The 14,406-nt window shown below is 33.1% G+C and overlaps 1 long non-coding RNA gene across 1 annotated transcript; it reads left to right on the plus strand.

Annotated features, from left to right (window-relative positions):
• On the plus strand, positions 8,675 to 9,596 carry LOC107628121. Its single transcript, XR_001617601.1, has 2 exons — positions 8,675 to 8,761; positions 9,099 to 9,596. It is a non-coding gene; the product is annotated as an uncharacterized LOC107628121 (long non-coding RNA).

Here is a 14,406-nt window from a genome sequence, read left to right on the forward strand (position 1 = left end):
ATATGTTTGCTAAGTGATTTCAGATTTAGAAGGCAAAGATTGGATCAAGGGAATGAAGAAAGAAGCATGAAAAGGTGGAGAACTCATGAAGAAATGAAAGAACCGGAAAGCTGTCAAGCCGACCTCTTCACACTTAATCGGCCATAACTTGAGCTACAGAGGTCCAAATGATGCGGTTCCAGTTGGGTTAGAAAGCTAACATCCGGGGCTTCGAAAAGATATAAGTTTGCCATAGTTGCTACACGTATGGTGGCGCGCACGCGCAAAGTACGCGCACGCGCCGTTGCTGCCACCTAGTTCACTTAAAGCAAAACGTGGCCAACGAATTCTAAAGCCTTGTGGGCCCAATCCAACTCATTTCTGATGCTATTTAACCCAAGGAGTGAAGAGGGAAACAGCTATGATCTATACCCTCAACATAACTCCCAACCATACTCACAAGCCCCTTCTTACCAACCATCTTCATATGACCCTAATCCATATCCATCCTACCAACAACCATATGAGCAATATGAACCACATATAGAGCCACCACCATTCCAACATCAATATTTTCAAGAGCCACTTCCTCCACATTATTACCAAGATGAACCACGTCCAATATATGAAAATTTTCAACCACAAGATGAATACTACTTTCCACCACAACCTCCCATGGAAGAATACTCATATCCATTGATCCAAGAGCCACATGATCCTAATCATATTATCCAAGAGGAACAAGAGTCAAGGGATCGTCTCAAGGAAGCATTGGATCAATTTCAAGCACCCATGGAGTGTGTTGTGCAACAAGTGGAAAGAGTAGAAAACATAGAACCACCATAACTCTACCAAGAAGAACCACCTTCCTACTATGAACCCTCCCCCCAATTTAATGAAACCTTCCACCCACCCCAATCTCTAAGGGATGACACCCTTGGTGTTCTTGTTCAAGGGCAAGAAAAGATGAAAAGGGATGTGCAAAATTTCATGGCCGCCTTGGATGCGGTAACAAATCAATTAGCCTCCCAATGCTTGAACACTCAAGGAACTCCCATGGCTACATGTGGAGAATCAAATGAAGAACATAGCATGAAGGAGAGATTGGAAACTCCGGTGGGAAATGAGGGAAGTTGCTTTGTATTGGAACAATTGGAGGAAGCTTTAATTGTTGAAGACAAGGAAGAAGTGGTAGAAGACTTAGGAGATGCGGAGCTTCCATGGGAACATAGAGTTGAAGAAAACCCCTACAAGATGATTGAAATTGATGCTAGGGAGGAAAGTGCACACCTTCCAAGGCATATTCCATATGAAGACTTGGATGGGATAGAGCAAGAACCGAGTTCCCATGGCAATAAAGAGCAAGCATCAAGTCCTAGTAGTGGAGAATCCTTTGAACTTGAAAAACCTTCTCCGGTTGGATTTGAAAGCGTTGAGGAGGTAAATTTTTCTCACCCTCCCTATTGTGATTTGAGTAAAGGAAAAGGTTTAGATAAAATTGTTGAACAAAGGATTGAGATTAAGAGATCTTGTGAAGAGGTGGAAGTCCCTAGAAATAGAAGAACGGGGGTTGGTTATGCTTTGTCAAGATCTTTGGAAGCATCTTTGCCTAGGTGGCCATCTACTCCTTCACTTGAGTGGGTAAAATTCATCTCTATTAGCTTTATTGTCCCACTTGAGTATGGCTTGCTTGAAACGGATGGTCAACTTAGGATCCTTTGTGGGATGAAGCGTAAGCGAGAGATGTTTCGTGGTTGGCGTTACAAATCAAGGCTCATTATGGTTGATGCATCAAACATGAGATATAAAGGTTGGAGTAGTGCTCAATTAGATGGGTCTAGGAGGATTGTTGGCTACTATATAGAGAATTCACCTCACTCACCACCCGGTTGGACTAATAATGATGATCAACCTCAAGACGGGTGTGAAAACAAAGTGTGGGATCCCGGATTACAAGAAGAGGATCAACTTTGGGAGCCCCAAGCTTGTGAAGAACTCCATTAAAACTTGGCTCAATCCATGAAGAATCTTGGGGCACAATGGAGAACCAAGCATTGGTGGGAGTTCCAAGATGAATACAAGCACAAGCCACCTTGATGAGGAGCTCCCCATAAGTCCAACTTAAGGACAATAAACAAAAGTGCTAGGTGGGAGACAACCCACCATGGTAAAATCCTTTCATCTTCTCTTTTGTATATATTGGTAGAATTAGTTTAATTTCATATTTTGTTTAGTTAGTTAAGTATGTTTGGTAGTTTAAGTATGTTAAATAAGGTTTTATGGTGTTTTGGTAGCTGTTTGGAGGTTTGGAATGCTTGGATTGGTGCAAAAACATAGAAAAAAATTTTGAAAAAACAGAGCACCATCCACGCGTACGCGTACATGGCGCGTACGCGCACTTACAGCATTTTCGACCATCCACGCGCGCGCGCCATGCGTGCGTACGCGTGGATTGAGAAGTTCCAACCTCCATACATTTTCCAGAGAGTTGTGCCTGCGCCGCGCCAACGTTGTGCCTTTGGCACAAACCTATTTGCGCGCTCGCGCACATGACGCGTACGCGTCACTCTCGAAATAAGCCATCCGCGCGCGCGCGGCATGCGCGCGTACGCGCGGATGTCCCTCCTTCACACATTTCTTTTCTTCTCCTCTTTCCATTTCTTTCCTTCTCCTTTCTTCTTCCCTTCTCCTACCCCTCATCCAACACCTCCAAACACCATTGACAACCATTTATTTTAGTTAACAAATTAGTTCGTTAGTTAGTTGATTAGTTAGTTTTAGTTTAGTTTTCATTTTATTTTCTCTCTTTTCATCATAAGTGTTGGAGTATTGACTTTGTTTACTATACATTGCTATAATCCTTATTTGGATCTTTGATTAGCTTAGGCTAGAGTGTGTGTATCATTCAAATGTGGGGACCTTGGGACATTGGGTGAATAAAAGGGTAGTTTTGTATTATTATTGTAAATATTGGGAATTGGGTACATGCTCATGTATTGATTAAATGTATAGACCTTATGCATTGGTACTCTTGTATATAGTTTGAAAGAAAGAAAAAATGAGAAAAACAAAAGAAAAAGAAAAGAAAAATAATATGGAAAAGAAAAAAAATAGAAAAAAAAAAGAAGAAAAAAATAATAAAAAGGGGACAAAATGCCCCAAGGCAAGGTCCAATAAAATCAATGCATAAGTGTTTCGGTTTATAAATTTTAGGGGTTTGTTTTAGTGACAAACAACTTTTTGTATGAAAGGATTAGTGATTGGTTTAGAAACTATACTTGTAACGAGATTTCATTTGTGAAATTCTATACCATCAAAAATCCATTCGTCAAGTATCTAGGAATAAAAGAGTAAATCCTCTCCAAATGCCAAACTCCATCACGGTAAACATCTTCAATGGTCAAAGCAGCCTCACAGATATCAAGAAATTCAACCCTCGCTCTTACTGGCCCAGAGTGCAACCAATAGTCAAACCAGAAATTCTTAGAAAGAGCTCCCACTTCCCAAACAAACTCTTCCTTCAATACGGAAGCTGAGTGCACAATAGACTTCCATATATACGATGAAGAACCCATTGCTTTAACTGCAAATAGGTTTCTATTCTGGAGGTATTTCTGAAGCATAATCTTGACCCACAGTTTCTCTTGATTCATCAAAATTTGCCAAACTAGCTTTCCTAATAAAGAAAAATTGACCAACCGCGGCTCCCGCAAAGCAAGACCTCCAAACTTTTTTCGGAGTGGTCAAAACTCTCCAAGATACTAAATGAAGACCACGGTGATTATGACTACCACACCAAATGAAACTTCTAGTAAACCTATCAATGTTAGAGCACACACTTGATGGAAAAAGGCTTACTTGCATCCTATAAATAGGTATAGAAGATAAAACTGATTTAGCAAGGCAAATCCGACCAGCTTTATTAAGGAAGCGACCTTTCCAAGATGCTAGCCTATTAGTAAGCTTATCAACCACATCATTAAAATCAGCTTTAGTAACTCTGCCATGCTTGAGGGGGACACCAAGGTATTTTCCCAGAGAATTAGCAAATCAGATAGAAGAAATACCAATGAAGAGATCCTTGCGTTGTCTAGAAACATTCATAGAACAGATAGCACGAGATTTGTCAAAATTCACCTTCATACCAGATGCTCTGTAAAAGGTGGCCATAGTGTCCAAAACATGAAGCACTTGAGATTTCTTCGTTTTGCAAAAAAGGATAAGGTCGTCTGCAAAAAGGAGATGGGAGATTACAGGACCTCCCCTAGACACAGTCACTGGTTTTCATCTACCAACCTCCACTTGCCTAGCAATGAGGCAACTCAACCTCTCCATACAAATAACAAATAAATAAGGAGACATCGGGTCTCCTTGCTTCAAACCCCTCTTTGGAAAAAGGGAGGAAGACTTTACACATTTCATAATAAGAGAAACAATAGTACTTGGAAAACCAAATATTAGGAGAGATTGCTCCAAAAACTCCCAGCTCACTTTATCATAAGCCTTTTCTAGGTCAATTTTAAAAGTAAAAACATCTTTCTTTAATTTGGTTTTCTTCATAAAATGGAGAACTTTCTGGACTACAATAATATTGTCCCCTTCCAGAAATAAACCCTCCCTTATTAGTTTGAATAAATACATTGCTAGTGGACAATAACTTATAAAAAAATAATATCACAATATGTAATTACTTATCATAATTGAACACTTAAACCACAATAATCATTATTTAATTTTGGCACCCACTGATTCTAGACGAACTGACTTTGTATAAATTCAGGTAAAGAGAAAAGAATTGCGATGAATGAAAAACAAACGAACACCAAATAAAATCAAAATACAAAATGTAAACTTAATAACTTAAGATCATACTAGGGTGCTAAAATGAGTTGGACACACTGTATAGGAGACATGTGTTGGTTTTGCTGTGAGAGGGGAAAACATTAGCTGAGCCGAAACAGTAGCGAACAGAATGTTTATCGAAGTGTAGAGAAGTAATTATGTGAGGTAGTGTATTAATTTGAGGGTATAAAATTGAATTAATCTTTTTGTTGCAGTTGGGCTTTTTGGCTAGTAGATGGAGTAGACTCGTAAAATAAAAAATTGATCCAAGCATAATAATTAAGTTGGGTTGGTTTCACTAGTCTACTTAAGCAAGTGTCAGAGTCTCAGAGATTTAAATCCCGCCTTGTGCATGCAACAATCTATTGACTAGCAACAAACCCTTAAATAAAGCTCAATACCGCGATGTGGAACTGTTGGATAAGAAAAATACTACAAGGTCATCAAAATTTATTATTTTTAGCCATCAACTCAATTCTTTTAATTTAGTTGTTTTAGTCTAATAATTCAACAACGTGCTTTATCCCATACTTTTAAATATTGATAAGTAATTGATAGCCAAAACAATAAATTCTGATAATTCTCTCTCTCTATATATATATGACATGTGAAATGACTAAAAAATATATATGAGAAATAAACTATTAAGAATAATGAAGTAAATTTATGAATTTCAGGAATTAGTAGGGACGGGACGAAAATCCTCACTCGAGTCCTATGCGTGTCTCGGGAGAATTTTGCACTCCATCTCCATCTCCGCAGAAATCGAATATCCATTCGGGACCTGCAGGATCCGCATCTCGGAGAGTTTTGTCATCCCTAGACAATAACATCAAAGATCGTTGCACCAGGGAACAGCATAAACACAGATGGTATCCACATGGGAAGATCAAATGGAGTGAGGATTCTAAACGCAAATATCGCAACCGGTGACGATTGCATCTCGATCGGCGATGAAAGCGTGCACACAACCATCTACAATATGAAGTGTGGACCTGGCCAAGTCATCAGTGTTGGAAGCCTTGGCAAGTACACTACTGAGGCTCCTGTGGAAGGTCTTGTTGTCAAGAATGTCACTTTCACAAACACTGACAATGGTATGAGGATCAAGATTTGGCCTAGTGCTCTCCTCCATGCAGAGTTGCTTAACACATGCATCTATACAATGCAACAATGGCTCTTCTTGAAACAGATTATTTATTTATTTTCGTGTAGCTTCTATGAAGGTGCATAAGTCATCCTCCCAAGAAGAGATGTATTGCTGTTTATGAATTATAAGACATGCTCCTCCTTTTTGTACTTTGAGTGTAGCATATACTCCTACGAGTCTGGTTCAAAGACCAGTAATACTTGATTAATTTGAGATGTTTCAAACAGCAGCAGAAGGATGCCCGTCAGAGCAGATTGTTTCAAAAACGATTTTAAGAAATTAAAAACAAATAAGTTATTTACTTTACGTCTTTACTCGTTATTCACAAGCCCAAGAGCACCAATTATATTACAAAGGCAAAAAATAGAAACACTCAATGATCCAAACTGTAGGACAAATGTTCAATGAAGTTTCTTTCAAAACTCAGAAGGAAGCTAAATACATGAATTATGAGAGGGAACATGCCATCCAATTCTATATATGCACCATCCTTAAAACAAGACAATATACACTGAGAACAAGACAAATGACAGAGATACAAAATTTTGTGTTATTGTATTCTATTTAGTGATAACTTAGAACAAATTATGAATCCAATTTATTATCATTTTTTCATTCAAAAAATTTGAAAAAAAATATAATAATAAAAAAATATAATTATAAAAAATTAACAAAAATAATAAAATAAAAAATAAGTTGTCTCCCTTGTTATTGTCCTTATATCCTTCTTGTCAAAATGGACACAATGTCTCTGTCTATATCTCATATATCAAACACGATTTTGTGTTTCCATATCATGTCCCGTCTCTAAAAACAAACGCGCCTCATGTGTTGCTTTCAACCTGTTTCACAACAACCGTATCTAACTTAAATACTACTAGCGTACTATTAACATATGAAGGGGAGACCTTTCCATCTTGCAACAATTTCCAAAATTGAGGGAAGGCTATTATGGCTCAATTATATCACGACCGACTTCTATTCTTGTTGTAATTTTCATAACGCCGAGAGATAGCGGACTCAGATAAAGTGTCCCAAACCTACAAAGTATGAGTGACAACAGTAAATTTCATAGAAAAATCTATCAAACACAAAAATCTGAAATTCTGTGGCCCTTTTCACTCGCTTGCAAATTTCCCTCTGAGCCTCCTATAGCCAACACAAAGGGGTTGTCCTCTCAGAACGAAATAGAAAATACAGCTCCCTGAAAAGGGCATCCAAAAAGAGAAGTCAACGGTGCTACTTGTATCATGATTCCGACTAGATTTGTAGGGTTGGAAGTGAGTCAAGCCAGCTCGAACTCGCCTCATTAATAGCTCAATAACCTAAACTCATGAGCTGGTGAGTTGAGACGAACTTATAATTGAGCTCATAAATTAAATAAGCCAAACTTAAACATGGATAAGCTCAGCTTATTAACTCATGAACTGATTCGATTATATATATATATATAATATTAAAAGAATAAATTAAATACATATAAAATATGTGTATTAATAATTTATATATATATATATATACTTACATAAATACATATAAATATATAAAATATATATTTTATTAGAATGGGATGCCATCCTTCTATCCATCTGTAAAGTGTAATGGCATTGAAAGCATTAGAATGTTAGATAACTAAGAAAAAAGACAGACAGAAATTCCAATGTGACCATTTCTAAAGAGAAGTCTCTTTTGGTACATGAATATTATACAACCAAAATCTACGGTGTAATAGAAATGCAAAAATATAGAGTACATAAGAAACATTCTGTTACTACCAGGACCACAGTATGATCAAATGAACCTCTAAGAAGACATTCTCGTTCATGATGATTCCAAGCAACTGCTTGAACCTGTCAAGATAGATGAACAAAGGCATCAGACAACATATTGACTCAAGCAACCTAAATTAATGTTAGTAAGACAAGATTTACAATATTAAATGACTTAATTAAGGAAAAAAGTGAAAATCTTTCCTACCAACGTATAGGTAATATTTTTGAGCTTGTACACTATTTAGAAGTAAGGAAAAAGAAGAAAAGAAAAGGTGATGGGCATGAAGGGGGAAAGTCCTCTTTATCAATAAAACAAGCTCATATTTGTAATAATTGATTGCACTTTAGCATACTACTTGCCTTGTCTGAGTGATGCTCCATTGTAATCTCACACTTTCTAGTAACCACATCCCAAATCTTGACTCGCTTGTCAGCACTGACACTAGCAAGATAATATATATTTCATTTACACTGTAAAAGAGATATATAAAAATTGAAAAAATACACATATCTCGTTTATAAGATACATACAAAATTATCTCGTTTATAGTGTAAACGAGATAAGAAAGAGATATTTATTTCGATAAATATTTTTTAAATTATTTATTTCTGTAATTATTATATTTATTTAATTTATAAAAATAAAAAATCCGTATTTAAGCATATACTTATTTGATAACAGGCCAAGCTAAACACAGGTAAGGGGCAAGTTTCTAACAGGTCTTATTGGTAACAAGGAGGAGGAGAACCCTTATTGGTACAGTACGGTGATGGTTTAACAGGCCTTTTTTTTTTGGTCTTGGGGTTTAACAGGCCTTAAACAAACTCAACCCAGCCCAATAAAGGCCCAAATATTTGGAAGCCCAAATTGATTCGGCATCGAAAATTTCTTTCCTCTTTTCACTTTTCGTTCCCCGCTCCTTCGTTCCTTCCTCCCTCTTTCCTCTGATGTTCAAGTTGAGCTGCTCGGTTCGCTCTCGGTCTCAGTAGCTGCGTCCTCTTCCTTTCTATTTTTCCTGTGAGTATCTTTTTATTCATTCAGCTCAATGTCTTTGTAAATCTAGTTTTATTGTTCGTTTTTATTTCCTTCTATTTCTACCACTGTTAATATATATTATTTCTGTGTGCATTTCTCCCTTGTCGATTGGTATAGTGGATTTGGGTTCCGCAAGTAATTGTGCAAGAATTATTCATTAATGAGATTCGTTTGATAAAGATCAAGTGCTTTTTGTGTAGTTGTTTTACAAATTTAATTTTTCTAGTATAAACCTTATATAATCCCTGTTTTGTTAGTATTATTAGTTTGATATGCACCATACCTTGTGTGTCTTGTAGGGATTTTTTTGTATATCAAGGAATTGTGTTGGATTTGTAACTTTTGAACAGCAACATGTCACTTTGAGCAGGCTGCGTGATGGAATTTGATGCAGGAAGCTTCTTTGATTTGTGCACTGTGCATGACTGCAAAAAAAAAAGGGTTTCAAAAGGCTTAATTACTCCATTGAATGAGAGCGCGAGAGAAATGGAAGCTTCCTTGCCAATGTTGCACTCCCAATTCAAGCCACAAACACTAGATGATATAGACAAACATATGCCGAGAATTCTGGTGAAAATAAAAGGTCAAATTTATATGAAACTGTTTAAATTATATGGTACATAGTCTATATAGTGTATACAACAAAAATTCACCTTGCATAAAGAATGAATCATGTTCAAAGTTTTATTTCAAAGAGTTTAGATAGCGAACACTCATTAATGAAGTAGAGTATTTTAAATATAGACGTACTGATAACGGTCGAACAGCGAAGAAAAAGAGAATGTGTATTAGATAATAAATTCATTGTTTTGTATAATTCAGAATTGTTGCTGAAGTTAGAATATATAAATGTAGAATACACATGTCAAACAAGTTCTATTAAGTATCTATTTAAGTATGTATACAAGGACAATGGTCATGTAATAGCTAATTAGTCACCCTACATAATGCTGGTGATTTATCAGAAGCCACACAAATTGTTGACAAAATTAAGAATTATTACGATTATAGGTATATTTCGGCATGTGAGACAGTTTGGCGTTTATTTGGATACGAAATCCAAGAGAAAGAATAATTTGTGATTAGGCTTCCATTTTATTTGGAGGATAAGCAACTTGCGGTTTATAGTGAAACTTCTAATGTGAATGATATCGTTAAAAGTACAGTATCTCATAAATTCATGTTTTTGGGATGGATGACGGCGAACATGTCATATTCCTATGCTCGAAATCTGAGTTATACTGAGTTTCCAACCAAGTTTATTTGGAAGGAGGATGCTTCAAAATGGTTCCCTCGAAAGCAAGGTTTTACAATTGGAAGGTTCATTCATCATATTTAATGTTTTTTTCATAATCAATACATTTCTTTATTAGACTTTTTAGTTCTAGTACTTATTCTCCAAATTATCGATTTTGCTCTTGTACTGCTGTTATGTAGGACATTTCATTAATTATTTAACTTTGACCTCACGGTGGGACTACAATAAAGCTAAATGAAACTTTTTTTAAATTCAACTAAGACACTTTAAACCTTTAGGACCAAAACAAGATTACGTCCAAACGAGGAGAACTAATTTAGTACTTTATCCTATTTTAAAAGGTGTAGCATCTATATTTGGTAAATTAAATTAAAAAAGGCTTTTAATAAGCACAAATAACAACAAATGTGTTTGGTATAACTTTTAAAATTAGTAGTATAATATATTTATATTTTAATTTCAATTTTAATTATAATCAGAGAATGCCATGTTACACATTTTGATTGTCAAATTTGTAATTATTTATTGATAATAATATATAAAAAAGATAGAGTGGGTGAAAGAATGAGAGAGATAAAAAAAGAAAAAGAGACAACTTTTTAATTTAAAAAAAATATTCAATTTCAATTATAATAAAAAAATGATATATATATTTTTCTTGTAAAATTAATAATATATAATATGTTCATTTAAAAGAAACAAAATTAAAAGACATCAACATCACATGACTATTTTTGGTGCCACAAGACTTGACTTGATCCCAACTTAGAAGGAGCCTTTAATCTTTTTCATCAGTGAATCCAAGTAGAGTCTCAGGCCAGTAATGTAGTCCTTTGGCATTCCAATGTCCATTCAGAATCCGGGAAGAATCATTCCGTAGAGGGGTTCAATAGGTAGATTCCGGCATTGATTTTATTACCAACAAATAACTCTGGCTTTTCTACAAATTTCTCAACCTGTATGTCCAAAAACAAAATATTAAATACCAAATTCAAATAAGGACTTATTTGTGTGAGTTTCTAAGAAAAAATATTTTTTTGAGTTATTTTTTTTAAAAAAATCTTATGAAAAAGTAAAAGTAATTGTATATTTGGATATTTCATGCAAAAAGATCTTTTTATCTATCAATTATATTTGGGTATAACAATATAAAAGTACTTTTTTATTTATTTATTACATGAAAAAAATCTTTTTTTAAGGAAAAAAGATCTTTTAAAAAAAGATGTAAATTACAGCTTCTTAAATTTTTTTTTTTATTTTTCTAGTACTTTTACTTTTACTACTAGAAATTTGCCAAACACGCTAAAAAATAAAAAAAAATCTTTTTTTTATCAAAATAATGGCGCCCAAACAAGCACTAAATCAACCTCTTTTAAGAGAAATATCCAAGTGGATATTCCTTGATTTGGTCACTAAAACTAGTACCGCCACAAATGTTTAGAAAAAAAAACATGATTTTAGAACTAGAATCCCCTCAATTTTGACAATAATAAAAAAAGCTTTACATGATTTTTCTTCCTAATTTAATATTTAATGTTGTTTAAATTTATTGTTGGAAATATTAAATTTTATTTATTTTTAACAAATTTCGTAATAATATATGTATATATAACAATGGGTTGGAATTATTAGATAGAGGAAAAAACAAGGACAAAAAAAATTAGGAGCTTCCTTCACTCCAATATCAAAAGATCAAGTAAACTTCAATTCTTCTAATTCATGGAAACCTTTGAACTCCAACCAGAACTTTGTTTATGAAGCCATAGGTATCCATGAATGAGAAGAATATATATTCTTACTTTCATTTTCTTCAGATATTGAAGTAAAGGAAGCTCCTATATCACACCTTTACCTAAATAATAATAATAATAATAACATGTAATTAACATGTAACATATAAAAATATGTGAAAGATTATTTGTTGCATGTTTTCATGGACCAAGATGCCTCGATTTATATAGGCTAGGAAAAAGGGTTCATTGCAATCAAGACCATTAAATTTGAGAAACCGAATATGTTAGAAAATCTCAATTTGTGATAACAATTGGTGAAACATGAATAATGTATTAATTACAGAATCGTTTTCTGATTTGGAATTGTTTCATCGCCAAAATAACTTTACAAATACAGATTATATATTATAAGCAATATATATTGAGTACAATATAATCATAATCGTGAATAATTATGAATAATAATAATATTAAATTANNNTGTTAAAAATATTAATTGATCTGTATTGAGTTATGTCAATATGATACTATCACAACTAGAGTAGTTATTTTTTGGATTATTAAATATTGTTAAACTTATCTTGCATTGTGATTATATTAGTTTTTTTTTCTTTTTAAGCTCAATAAATTAATTAATCCTTCATATTATTTGTTAGAAAAGGATAAAAGATAACGACGGACAAAAATGTTTGTGTATATTTAAGTTGTCGAAAATGATACAATATAGAACGAAAGATATTTATAGATGTTAAGAGAATTGAAATAATAAAGACATAATATCTTATAATAAATATTCAGATATGTTAAATAATATTAATTGATCTAATTGGTCATAATTATACTCGAACATTCTCCCTCAAATTAATGTGACAATTTGAGTTTGAAACTTATTTAAAACAACAAAATAAAAAAAAAATACATAAACTAATAGAACTGATGCAGACAGAACTGCTTGAAAAAAGCACAGACGAAACTGTTGAAAGGAAGCGCAGACGGAACTGCCGGAAGGGAACGCAAACGAAACTACTGAAAGGGAACGCAGATGGAACTGACACAAGGAAACACAGACAGAACGATCAATTAGATCAATTAGCATATCTGAATATTTATTATAGGAATTACGTCTTTAATATTTCGATTCTCTTAACACCTATAAATACCCTTTTATATTGTATCATTTCAAACAACTTGAATACACACAAACCTTCTCTTTTATCCTTTTCTAATATGATATCAGAGTCATAGTATCTTCCTTCTTGAAGAGGATAAGTTGATTTTCTTATGGTGAAATCATCGTACTTTTCATATTTCTCTTCCATGCCCTTTTTTTCCTTATCTTTTGTCAATGCTTCGATGCTTTTCATACCTCACCGATTAGCTCATTCACTACTTACTTGTTCTCATGGAGAAACCATATGTTTTTCGTCACCTTCCAATAGTTTGTCATCTCTTCGCACTTTGTCGCTTTGTCACTTTGCCAAAAAACTGTTAAAAAGATGGCAAACTATTGAAAAATTGTTGAAAAGTGACAAAATGTGAAAAGATGGCAAACTAAAAGTGACGAAAAACATATGATTTCTCCTTAAGAATAAGTAAGTAGTGAATGAGTTAATCGGTGAGGTAAAAAAAGTATCAAAGCATTGACAAAAGAAAAGGAAAAAAAAGGCACGAAAGAAAAATATGAAAAGTACGATAATTTTACCAGAAAAAAAAAATCAACTTATCCTCCTCGAGGAGGATACCATTACTCTAATATCATGTTAGAAAATGATAAAAGAGACAAATAGAGAAAATGTTTGTGTGTATTCATGTTGTCGAAAATGATACAATATAGAAGGGTATTTATAGGTGCTAAGAGAATCGAAATAATAAAGATATAATATATTATAATAAATATTCAGATATATTAAATAATGCTAATTGATCTAATTGATTTTAATTATATTCTAATATTATTTATTATTTTATTCTAAAGTATAAAACAATATCAAATAACTCTCATGCATGATATGAATTATTACACTTGTTTAGATTATAGCTGTTAAGAATTTTTTACTTTTTTATTTTTATCACTTTTTTTTTTTGCATTAATATATAGAAGAATATAACCATAATGGTATAATATATTAGTAAGCACCCACTTAATGAACAAGAATAATGGTTGAGAATAAAGTATTAGTTTCGTTGTTATATCTTTTTTATGTACCTCTCATTCTCAATATAATAATATGCAAGTAAATATTCTTAAGCATAGCATCATCATCACTCTTCCAATTATTTGGAACTATAGATATATAGATTACGGTTGAATATAATAATATAATATCCTGCGACTTTGGAATCTTGTCATGATTTAAAAAATTATGCAAGATTTAAATTAAAATTTATAGAAATTACTCTATATTGAAAGTAATAATGTAAAAATAGAGTAATACCCTAAATCAGTTTTTAAAAAAATTTTAGTTAAATATTTTAATAATTATTAACAAATTTTTAATTATAAAATTAATTTTATATTTTTTATTTTGTTAGGTAAATTAATTTTTACATTAAATTTTAATAAAATTTTAGATAAATTAATTTTTATTATTATTTAATAAAGATATCATATTTTTAAAAAAATTCAAATTTTTATA

The sequence above is a fragment of the Arachis ipaensis genome, chromosome B02, assembly GCF_000816755.2.
Source record: "Arachis ipaensis cultivar K30076 chromosome B02, Araip1.1, whole genome shotgun sequence".
Lineage (NCBI taxonomy): Eukaryota > Viridiplantae > Streptophyta > Magnoliopsida > Fabales > Fabaceae > Arachis > Arachis ipaensis.